We start from the raw sequence: 12,014 nt of genomic DNA on the forward strand, positions 1-12,014 counted from the left end.
TTATAGGTTACAAATTGAGGTTAAAATCTTTTTAACAAGCTATGCTTAATTGTTATTTCCAGTTATTTATTTTATTCCCAACTACGGATAGCGCCAAAGTGTCTATCTGATCAATTTCCTGAGTCAAATTTTAACCATATTTGGTGTTAGCCATATTTAACTTCTGCATTGCTTGCAAAGCAAGTACAGTATAAAGAGCATGGGTTGGACTGGAGACCTTTGCATTCGGAAGACTAATCAAGTTTGCTTGTGGTAAGACAAAACTTTAATTGTTTTTCAAGATGTACACCGTTTAAAAAAAAAGATGCCATCTTATTTGATCATCTCTATGAACTGTTTGTAACAAAATTCATTTAAAGACATAAGTTGCTTAAATTTTTATAATGTAGTTTTTAGAAATGAAAAACCATGGCTTTAATGTATAATATCTTCCTGTTTGTGTTTCAGCCATTCATCTGAACTTGTGGCGTGTGGTAAGTTAAACTAAAGATGCTAAATTAAACTGGACATTTTATGGGAAAAATATACATACTGAAAAAAATATTAGTGCTCTGGCCCTGTGAAAAAAACACACACACGTTTTATATAATCAATATCCATGTTTTACTAAAGGGTTCCTCAAATCTGATCCTGGAGGGCCACTGCCCTGCTTAGTTTAAACCCTGATAAAAACTACCTGTAATTTTCTAGTAATTTTGAAGACCCTGATTAGCTAGCAGCTAGCAAATGTCTTTGATTAAGGTTGGAGCTAAACTCTTCAGGGCAGTGGCCCTTCAGGGCTGGATTTGAGGGACCCTGCTTTACAATGTCCTTGATTTTACTTACAGTAGAAAATTAGTGATCAAATGCATGTCAGTTTACCTTGTTTACCTATGGTTGTTACAATCTTAAAATTTCAGAAGTAAGCCGCCACCATGAGTACGGACGCGGAGATGGCCATTTATGGCAAGGCTGCCATTTGCCTTCGTAAGCCCGAGAAAGAGAGAATTGAGGCTCAGAGCAAACCATTTGATGCCAAGTCTGCCTGCTATGTGGCTGATGACAAAGAGTTGTACCTCAAGGGAACAATCAAGAGCAAAGACGGTGGCAAAGTCACAGTAATTTTGCTTGAAACTAAGGAGGTACATTTTAAAAGCTGCTCATATTGCACAATCTCTTGCATATTTGTTTTGTCTATCTATCATCTAATTTATCAATTTTAAAGGAGAGAACAGTAAAGGAGGATGATGTCCACCCAATGAATCCTCCCAAATATGACAAGATTGAGGACATGGCCATGATGACCCATCTCAATGAAGCCTCTCTGCTGTATAACCTCAAAGAGCGTTATGCTGCATGGATGATCTACGTAAGTTCTGAAAACAACAAACAAAAGCATATAAGTTATTTTAGTCTGTGCTGTTGCAATCTGACCACTTCTCTGCTCATTTCAGACCTACTCTGGACTCTTCTGCGCAACTGTTAACCCCTGCAAGTGGCTCCCAGTGTATGACGCAGAAGTGGTGTCTGCCTACAGAGGCAAAAAGCGTATGGAGGCCCCACCCCACATCTTCTCTGTCTCTGACAACGCCTATCAGTTCATGCTGACTGGTGAGATCTGATTTAGGAGATCTGAATAGAATTTAAGTTGAAATTCACATTCATAGTTTTTTATAAAACAATTGCTAAAACATTATTACCTTTTGAATTAACAGACAGAGAGAACCAGTCTGTCCTGATTACGTATGTATCAAGTCTTCAATTAGAGTTGTTGACAACAGTTAACTTTTCCTTTTGAGGAACTTCCACATGTCTTATCATCTTTTGTCTTCTGATCTCTTATAAACCAGTGGAGAATCTGGTGCTGGAAAGACTGTGAACACCAAACGTGTCATCCAGTATTTTGCCACAGTTGCAGTGTCAGGTGGTGACAAGAAGAAAGAAAGTTCCGGCAAAATCCAGGTATGAGATATACATATTATTTTGAATGATGGTGATTTACACTCATCTCACATGATATGTGAATTTCTGAAATGCCTATAAAAAGTGTTTAGTCATTAAATAGAAAATAAATGAAAATAACTGAAAACCCTTCAAACATCACAGGGCTCTCTTGAGGACCAAATCATTGCTGCCAACCCTCTGCTTGAGGCTTATGGTAATGCCAAGACTGTGAGAAATGACAACTCCTCTCGCTTTGTAAGTTCACTTCTTATTTACAAGTAGTTAAATTACTAAGTTGTGTTGGATTTTTCTATAAAGATATTTTGTTTTATTGTTATCATCATTAATAATAATAATAATAATTTTGTTATTTTGTTTTAAATAGGGTAAATTCATCAGAATTCACTTCGGTACATATGGTACTGGTACACAGGTGCACATATTTCATTCATTCAATGTTTCAGATGATATTGTAAGATGCTCTTTCCTAAATGCTGTGTATTTTACAGAAATGTCGCTCATCACCTCCAACCCCTATGACTTCCCCATGTGCTGTCAGGGTCAGATCACAGTGGCCAGCATTGATGATAAAGTTGAGCTGGATGCTACTGATGTGAGTCATTGCTGTTTGAATATTGACATATTCTATTTAAATATGGCAGAAAAGACCCATATCATGTGAGATGAGTGTAAATCACCATCATTCAAAATAATATGTATGTAGTTGTATATATACATTCTTCTCTGTAATTTTACAGAGTGCTATTGACATTTTGGGCTTTACTAATGAAGAGAAAATGAGCATCTACAAGTTCACTGGAGCTGTGCTTCATCATGGCAACATGAAGTTCAAGCAGAAGCAGCGTGAGGAGCAGGCTGAGCCTGATGGCACAGAGGGTGAGACTGCATTGTACTAATGTGTGTCTTAATTTTACTAATTCCTTTATTAGTTAGAAAATTATTAGAAAATACAAAATTTTCTATTTTGACAAAGAAAAGGATGGTTTTAGTTTAGTTTTCAAAGCAGGAAAAGGGATGGATTTTTGTGCATTTTTTTTAATTGCAGAGGCTGACAAAATTGCCTACCTTCTGGGTTTGAACTCTGCTGATATGCTGAAGGGTTTGTGCTACCCCAGAGTCAAGGTCGGAAATGAGTTTGTGACCAAAGGCCAGACCGTGCCACAGGTATAGTAACATTACCAGCATGCCATGTGTTTAACCTAAAATTCTGACTAAATAAAGCAGAAGCAGAATAAAATATCCTCTCTATTCTACTTACAGGTGTACAACTCTGTTAGCGCCTTGGCTAAATCTATCTATGAGAGGATGTTTTTGTGGATGGTCATTCGTATCAACCAGATGTTGGACACAAAACAACAAAGAAATTTCTGCATTGGCGTGCTTGATATTTCTGGCTTTGAGATCTTTGATGTAAGATGTGATTCTTTTATCTCTTTTTATGTCAAAATGAATGATATTCAGAAGGTAGTAAATGTTTCTGTCATTTTTTTTGTCCTCCAGTACAACAGCATGGAGCAGCTGTGCATCAACTTCACCAATGAGAAACTGCAACAGTTTTTCAACCACACCATGTTTGTGCTGGAGCAAGAGGAGTACAAGAAGGAGGGCATTGTTTGGGAGTTCATTGACTTTGGCATGGACTTGGCCGCTTGCATTGAGCTTATTGAGAAGGTTTTTACCGTTTTTTGAACTTATTCATTTCCATGGTCCATTCTCAAAATCTTACATTTTTAGTAATTAAACAACATTCTTTTATAAACAGCCCATGGGTATCTTCTCCATCCTTGAAGAAGAGTGCATGTTCCCCAAGGCTTCAGACACTTCCTTCAAGAACAAGCTATATGATCAACATCTTGGCAAGAACAAAGCATTCGAGAAACCAAAGCCTGCCAAAGGCAAGGCTGAAGCCCACTTCTCCCTGGTTCACTACGCTGGGACTGTGGACTACAACATTACTGGCTAGTTGGGTTAAGAACAAGGATCCACTGAATGAGTCTGTTCTGCAGCTGTACCAGAAGTCTTCTGTCAAACTGCTGGCTACTCTCTACCCACCTGTTGTTGAGGGTAAAAAACTGAAGTGTTTACATAATTATGCACATCATTTTAAACAAACTTTGATTCAGGGTTGCACTCTTTTCTTGCTATTACTTGATATGTGTTCTTTTGTCTCTTTATCTGAATAGAGACTGGTGGTGGCAAGAAGGGAGGCAAGAAGAAGGGTGGCTCCATGCAGACTGTGTCTTCACAGTTCAGAGTATGTGTTTGTTAGCGAGCAAATGTGAATAATGATGCAATTGAAAGGACTTAAGAAGCAGTGACTGTAGATCACCTTGCTTGAGTCTAGATCAGAGAAATCAACAACTGGAATGTGAGTAAGAATGCTAAATCTTTTCATGATTAAACAGGAGAACTAGGGCAAGCTCATGACAAACTTGAGGAGCACCCACCCTCACTTTGTGCGTTGTCTGATTCCCAATGAGTCCAAGACTCCAGGTAAAGTAACAAAGGCCTCACAGATATTCTCATATTAACACAATATTTCGTGTTGATGTATTGAATAATTCTAATGTTAATTTACCAAGCTCATGATGTAAATTATAGGTCTCATGGAGAACTTCCTGGTTATCCACCAGCTGAGGTGTAACGGTGTATTGGAGGGTATCAGAATCTGCAGAAAAGGTTTTCCCAGCATAATCCTCTATGGGGACTTCAAACAGAGGTATATATGACACCACATGCAAATACCATTTCCTGTTGGAGACTCTTTATGAGAAGAAATAAAGCATTTCACTAAATCTTCCCATCTTCCATAGATACAAGGTGCATTCTGAATGCCAGTGTTATCCCAGATGGACAGTTTATGGATAACAAGAAGGCCAGTGAGAAACTCCTGGGATCCATCGACGTTAATCATGATGAGTACAGATTTGGAACCACAAAGGTTAATATTCAGCTTACAACTTTCAAAGATCCAGTGATTATGGTCATTTAGCTTATACAGGTAAATCAATATATTTTAATTTACTGTTTTACATGAATTCAGGTGTTCTTCAAAGCTGTTCTTCTGGGTGTTCTTGAGGAGATGCGTGAAGAGAAACTGGCTGCTCTGGTCACAATGACTCAGGCTCTCTGCCGTGGTTACCTGATGAGGAGGGAGTTTGTGAAGATGATGGAAAGGAGGTGAGTATTGCATGAATAAAGGTGATATCAACAATAACTGAACAAACGGTAAACAATGACACTGGTTATGTATTTAATGATTAATTATTCATAGGTAATCCATTTATACCATCCAATACAACATCCGCTCATTCATGAATGTCAAACACTGGCCATGGATGAAGGTTTATTACAAGATTAAGCCTCTGCTGAAGAGTGCCGAGACTGAGAAGGAGCTGGCAACCATGAAAGAGGACTTTACAAAATGCAAAGAAGATCTTGCCAAGGCTGAAGCCAAAAAGAAGGAGCTTGAAGAGAAGATGGTAGCACTGCTGCAAGAGAAAAATGATCTGCAGCTGCAAGTAGCATCTGTGAGTATATTTTATAATTAACTGAATACTGGCTTCATTAAAAATGAGCAATGTTGTTTCCAATGAAATAGCAATCTATTTTACTAACAGGAATCTGAGAATCTCTCAGATGCTGAGGAGAGGTGTGAGGGTCTGATCAAAAGCAAAATCCAGCTTGAAGCTAAAGTCAAGGAGACAACTGAAAGACTGGAGGATGAGGAAGAAATCAATGCTGAACTGACAGCCAAGAAGAGGAAACTGGAGGATGAGTGCTCTGAGCTGAAGAAAGACATTGATGACCTGGAGCTCACCTTGGCTAAAGTAGAGAAGGAGAAACATGCCACTGAGAATAAGGTGTCTTATATGTTTATATGGCAAATAATTTGTAAAATATAAGCTTATTTGAAAAAAAAAAATCACACAGGTCAAGAACTTGACTGAAGAAATGGCAGCTCAGGATGAGAGCATTGCCAAGCTTACGAAGGAGAAGAAAGCCCTCCAAGAGGCACATCAGCAGACACTGGATGATCTTCAGGCCGAGGAGGACAAAGTCAACACCCTGACCAAATACAAGACAAAGCTTGAGCAGCAAGTTGATGATGTGAGTTGATTATGCAAACATGTTATTAATTAACTGTGTTTTCTGCTTTTAACATATTTTATATATCATTGTCCTGTAGCTTGAGGGTTCCCTTGAACAAGAGAAGAAGCTCCGCATGGACCTGGAGAGAGCCAAGAGAAAGCTGGAAGGAGACCTGAAATTAGCTCAAGAGTCCATCATGGACCTAGAGAATGACAAGCAGCAATCTGACGAGAAGCTGAAAAAGTAGGAACTCTTTGAAAATTATTATAAAAAATAATGGTTTTCATTTATTTCAGATGATTCATTGTTTTCTCATTTTACACACAGAAAAGACTTTGAAACAAGTCAGCTGCTCAGCAAGATAGAAGATGAACAATCTCTGGGTGCTCAACTCCAGAAGAAGATCAAGGAGCTTCAGGTATTTTGAGATTTTTTTTCAAACATTACGATCATTCTGATCAGATCACTAAGAATCAAATTAAAGGGTTAGTTCACCCAAAAATGAAAATTAAGTCATTAATTACTCACCCCCATGCTGTACCAACCCCGTAAGACCTTCGTTCATCTTCGGAACACAAATGAAGATATTTTTGATTAAATCTGAGAGGTGGATCACTGCTACATAGGGTGCCTGAGGGAATGAAACTTGACGGCCCAGAAAGTCATTAAAGAACATGTTTAAATATTCCATGTGCCTACAGTGGCTCAACTATAAGTTTATCAAGCGACGAGAATACTTTTTTTCTGAAAAAAAAAACATAAATAACGACTTTATTCGACTATTCCTTTTCTTCCTTGTGGGCCTGAGACGAGAGTTCAAGAGATTTCCACGACGCATGCGCGAGAACTGAACAAGAAGTATTAGAAGAAGAACGTCCTCTTCTCAGTTCTCGCGCATGCGTCGTGGAAATCTCTTGAACTCTCGTCTCAGGCCCACAAGGAAGAAAAGGAATAGTCGAATAAAGATGAACGAAGGTCTTACGGGGTTGGTACAGCATGGGGGTGAGTAATTAATGACTTATTTTTCATTTGTGGGTGAACTAACCCTTTAATTATTTTTCCACCATAGGCTCGCATTGAGGAACTGGAGGAAGAGATCGAGGCTGAGCGCGCTGCACGTGCCAAGGTTGAGAAGCAGAGAGCTGACCTCTCCAGGGAACTTGAGGAGATCAGTGAGAGGCTTGAGGAGGCTGGAGGAGCCACTGCTGCTCAGATCGAGATGAATAAGAAGCGTGAAGCTGAATTCCAGAAGCTGCGTCGTGATCTTGAAGAGTCCACCCTCCAGCATGAAGCTACTGCTGCGGCCCCCGCAAGAAGCAGGCAGACAGTGTGGCCGAGCTGGGAGAGCAAATCGACAACCTGCAGCGTGTCAAGCAGAAGCTTGAGAAAGAGAAGAGTGAATACAAAATGGACATTGATGATCTTTCCAGCAACATGGAGGCTGTTGCCAAAGCAAAGGTTTGAGAACTGTTCCTAAAATATTTTTAAGGAAATATATCAAATGTGGTTAAGATTCTTCGAAATGAGTCAAATGTGTTTACAGGCTAATCTTGAGAAGATGTGCCGCACACTTGAGGACCAACTTAGTGAAATTAAGTCCAAGAATGACGAGAACCTTCGCCAGATAAATGACCTCAGTGCTCAAAGAGCAAGACTTCAAACTGAGAATGGTAACAAGTGGCACAATATCTCACAAATATAAATATATATTTAATTTCCTCAACTAACAAGTGACTTATATAAACACAGACCTATAGTGGCAAAATTGTTTACACACTGGCATTGGCACACATTATAGAGATAATGTTAGATATGCAACTTTTCTGAGAGGATTTTAAGCATGTTGTGGTTTAGTGTGATACAGTCAAACATAAACTAGACTGATAGCAGTGCACTAAAACCCTCTCCGATTAGTTTATCAATGGTAACACATTGGCATTACTTTGATAAAAACAGTTCCCTTTCAGTCACTCACGTTCAACGTAGCATCGAAGTGACGACGTAATTGGGATCCCCAATCTCCTTCAGAGAACGAGGGTTACATTAGTAACAGAGATGTTCTTCTTCCCTCCATTAATATCAATATAAACCATTTTCCTCACCATCATTACATCAAATGTTTTTGTAAATGTAAATCTCAATAGGTGAGTCTGGCCGTCAGCTGGAGGAGAAGGAGGCTCTGGTTTCTCAGCTCACCAGAGGCAAACAAGCTTTCACTCAGCAAATTGAGGAGCTAAAGAGGCAGATTGAAGAGGAGGTTAAGGTAATACAGCATAATTAATACATGCACATACTCTTCAATTACTTTACTGTTGAGACAAGCTAATTTTATATGACTTTGTATCCTAGGCTAAGAACGCACTGGCCCATGCGGTGCAATCAGCCCGTCATGACTGTGACCTGCTCCGTGATTAGTTTGAGGAAGAGCAGGAGGCAAAGGCTGAGCTGCAGAGGGGAATGTCAAAGGCCAACAGTGAGGATGCTCAGTGGAGAACCAAATATGAAACTGATGCCATCCAGCGCACGGAGGAGGTTGAAGAGTCCAAGTATGTATATTATTGTATAATATTCCCAATTCTCAAAGATAATTTATAGATTGGATTTCAAAATAATGTGTTCTACTTAACAGAAAGAAGCTGGCCCAGCGTCTGCAAGAGGCTGAGGAACAAATTGAGGCCGTGAACTCCAAATGTGCATCTCTGGAGAAGACCAAACAGAGACTCCAGGGTAAGGTGGAGGACCTCATGATTGATGTGGAGAGAGCCAATGGTTTGGCTGCTAACCTTGACAAGAAACAGAGGAACTTTGACAAGGTAAACTATCCGAGTCATTATTTGATATTCTCTTTGTAAAATATTGGGCTTTGTTAAACTTGTTATAAACAAACCGCTCCTAAAATATCTCCCCCAAAGGTCCTGGCAGAATGGAAGCAGAAATATGAGGAAGGTCAGGCAGAGCTGGAAGGTGCCCAGAAAGAGGCTCGTTCACTCAGCACTGAACTGTTCAAGATGAAGAACTCCTATGAGGAGAGCCTGGATCAGCTGGAGACCCTCAAGAGAGAGAACAAGAATCTGCAGCGTAAGAACGAAACCTTTATATTAGAAAAGACTACAATGTTATAATTCTATATTAGATTTAAAAAGTAAACAAATGTGATTATGATGACAGATAATATGTTTTCTTTCTATAGAGGAGATTTCAGATATGACAGAGCAGATAGGTGAGACTAGTAAGAGCATCCATGAGCTGGAAAAGGCCAAGAAGACAGTGAAGACTGAGAAGGCAGAGATTCAGACCGCCCTGGAGGAGGCTGAAGTGAGTATCTGAAGATCAATATGGAAATCTTGCTGGAACCATCATACTGTGTTGTGAATGAATAATTTTATTCTGATATTTAAATGTTGCTTTATTTTTCATAGGGTACACTGGAGCATGAGGAGTCCAAGATTCTTCGTGTCCAGCTTGAGCTAAATCAGATAAAGGGAGAGGTTGACAGGAAGCTTGCAGAGAAGGATGAGGAGATGGAGCAGTTCAAGAGAAATAGCCAGAGAGTCATTGAATCCATGCAGGGTACCCTGGACTCTGAAGTCAGGAGCAGGAATGATGCCTTGAGAATCAAGAAGAAAATGGAGGGAGACCTTAATGAGATGGAGATTCAGCTGAGCCACGCCAATCGCCAGGCTGCTGAGGCCCAGAAACAGCTCAGGAACGTTCAGGGACAACTCAAGGTATTTGACTTCTGTTCGACTTTAGGATGTATTAATATGTTTGTATAATCTAACTTTTGTTAGGTTAAGGTCACCAGAAAGCACATTGAAAGCTTATTCTAAAGTTATTGTTAAGTTCAGGATGCCCAACTGCACCTTGATGATCCCCAGAGAGGACAGGAAGACAGGAAGGAGCAGACGGCCATGGTGGAGCGCAGAAACACTCTAATGCAGTCTGAGATTGAGGAGCTGAGAGCTGCTCTGGAGCAGACAGAGAGAGGCCGCAAAGTGGCTGAACAAGAGCTGGTGGATATCAGTGAGCGTGTTGGGCTGCTACACTCTCAAGTAAGGGCATTTTTTGTTTTACATTGAAATGAAGGAAATTGAGAGCACCATTTAAAGTGTCCAAACTGTTACTTTCCATTTTGTAGAACACAAGTCTCCTGAACACCAAGAAGAAGCTTGAGGCTGACCTTGTTCAGATCCAGAGTGAAGTTGATGACACAGTACAGAAAGCCAGAAATGCAGAGGACAAAGCCAAGAAGGCCATCACTGATGTGAGCAACAGTAGATGCCAAATGTTTCAAAAGACACTTGTGTACTAAAAATTTGGATCTAATGACTTTCTGTAATAATGCAAAAGGCTGCAATGATGGCAGAAGAGCTGAAGAAGGAGCAGGACACCAGTTCTCACCATGAGAGGATGAAGAAGAATCTGGAGGTCACAGTGAAGGACCTGCAGCACCGTCTGGATGAGGCTGAGAATCTGGCCATGAAGGGAGGAAAGAAACAACTCCAGAAACTGGAGTCAAGAGTAAGATTGCCTTTTATCTGATGTTCGCCTCTCTTCTGATGTTCATAGTCATTATGTGGACAGTGTGAAGTGTCTTAGCATCTTTAAAAAATTTTTTGACTGAAATTATTTTAATAATATCTCCCACTAACTATAGGTCCGTGAGCTTGAGGCTGAAGTTGAGGCTGAGCAGAGACGTGGAGCTGATGCTGTGAAAGGTGTCCGCAAATATGAGAGGAGAGTCAAGGAGCTCACCTACCAGGTACAAAAAATGTATTGTAAAATTCATGTCATATAATCTGATTATGTTCTAGTTTGATCCTTGTTCAATTATCTGCAGACTGATGAGGATAAGAAGAACCTCAACAGACTGCAGGATCTGGTTGACAAGCTTCAGCTGAAGGTCAAGGCTTACAAGAGACAGGCTGAAGAAGCTGTGAGTATCTCATTTGAGAACTGTAAACACCTTGTGAACATATTAAGTTCCTGATCTAATCGTATGTGACTTTGCAGGATGAACAAGCAAACACCCACCTCTCCAAGTTGAGGAAGGTGCAGCATGAGCTGGAAGAAGCTGAGGAGCGTGCGGACATTGCTGAGTCTCAGGTCAACAAGCTCAGAGTCAAGAGCCGTGATGCTGGAAAGGTAATTTTACTCAAATAAATGTTTAAACATACTTAAAATTGAAATTTTTATTTTACCATAAATTGTTCTATTTTATATTCTTACAGATTTATTTTTGTGCACTTTTTTTTCAGAGCAAAGAGGCAGCTGAGTGAAAACCTTCTCATTAACTGTCACAAGCTCCCATTTTTCTCTGGTGCAAAAGGTGCAATTGCTCAATAAAACATTATATTCATCAACTTCTCTTTAATTTCCATTGCTGTTTTTTTCCCCTTCTCCATATAGTATTCCTTATGGTTTTTTCATGTTTATTGCATTACATTCATAGACTGTAAAAGTTCCAGGTCCAATATAGTTATGATGTAATCAATTTAAACTAATTGCAAATAATATTTTATTTTAAAATAGACGCAAATTCACTCATGTCTAATTTGTAAAGAACACAAAACATTTCTTGTCACATTCAGTTTTGAGTTACATGAATCATGCAAATAATATTTTCAATTCCAAAACGGTGACATTTCATAAAAAAGTTAATGACTGGATATTACTGTAGGTCACTGAATATTTCTATTGTAAAACAGTTGTCAAATATTTTTTAGCCACTAACATCTTACCACAGACTCTTTCACTGTTAAAACTAAAGTGTTGTTTTGGAATTCACATTCGTTTTCTGTGAGCAGTAAGGCCAGACTTTTATTTGATTGGCCATCTCAATCATTTCGACATTGAGGAACAACCTTTTATCACAAAAAAAAACTTCTTGTTATTTTTAATTATTACAAATTATTAAAATACACAAATAAACCCTAGCGGTTTAAAATATAAATTTCTAAATTCTAAAATAGAAATTA

At 39.2% G+C, this 12,014-nt stretch overlaps 1 pseudogene across 1 annotated transcript; it reads left to right on the forward strand.

Moving 5' to 3' along the window:
- Positions 1 to 904: 904 nt before the first annotated feature.
- On the forward strand, positions 905 to 11,399 carry LOC143748603 (myosin heavy chain, fast skeletal muscle-like; annotated as a pseudogene). The gene is made up of 37 exons (XR_013206825.1): positions 905 to 1,121; positions 1,205 to 1,348; positions 1,434 to 1,590; positions 1,695 to 1,722; positions 1,830 to 1,941; positions 2,086 to 2,178; positions 2,309 to 2,536; positions 2,682 to 2,820; positions 2,990 to 3,108; positions 3,205 to 3,354; positions 3,445 to 3,615; positions 3,707 to 4,008; positions 4,128 to 4,198; positions 4,350 to 4,437; positions 4,546 to 4,668; positions 4,767 to 4,885; positions 4,988 to 5,124; positions 5,219 to 5,474; positions 5,565 to 5,807; positions 5,878 to 6,054; positions 6,134 to 6,279; positions 6,364 to 6,454; positions 7,106 to 7,494; positions 7,580 to 7,706; positions 8,181 to 8,299; positions 8,386 to 8,582; positions 8,666 to 8,849; positions 8,949 to 9,114; positions 9,227 to 9,351; positions 9,456 to 9,764; positions 9,885 to 10,088; positions 10,175 to 10,300; positions 10,387 to 10,557; positions 10,694 to 10,798; positions 10,877 to 10,972; positions 11,050 to 11,181; positions 11,295 to 11,399. The product of XR_013206825.1 is annotated as a myosin heavy chain, fast skeletal muscle-like (transcript).
- The last annotated feature ends 615 nt before the right edge of the window (positions 11,400 to 12,014 follow it).

The sequence above is a fragment of the Siphateles boraxobius genome, unplaced genomic scaffold (assembly GCF_051911475.1).
Source record: "Siphateles boraxobius isolate OS27281-9 unplaced genomic scaffold, OSU_SipBor_1 24, whole genome shotgun sequence".
NCBI lineage: Eukaryota > Metazoa > Chordata > Actinopteri > Cypriniformes > Leuciscidae > Siphateles > Siphateles boraxobius.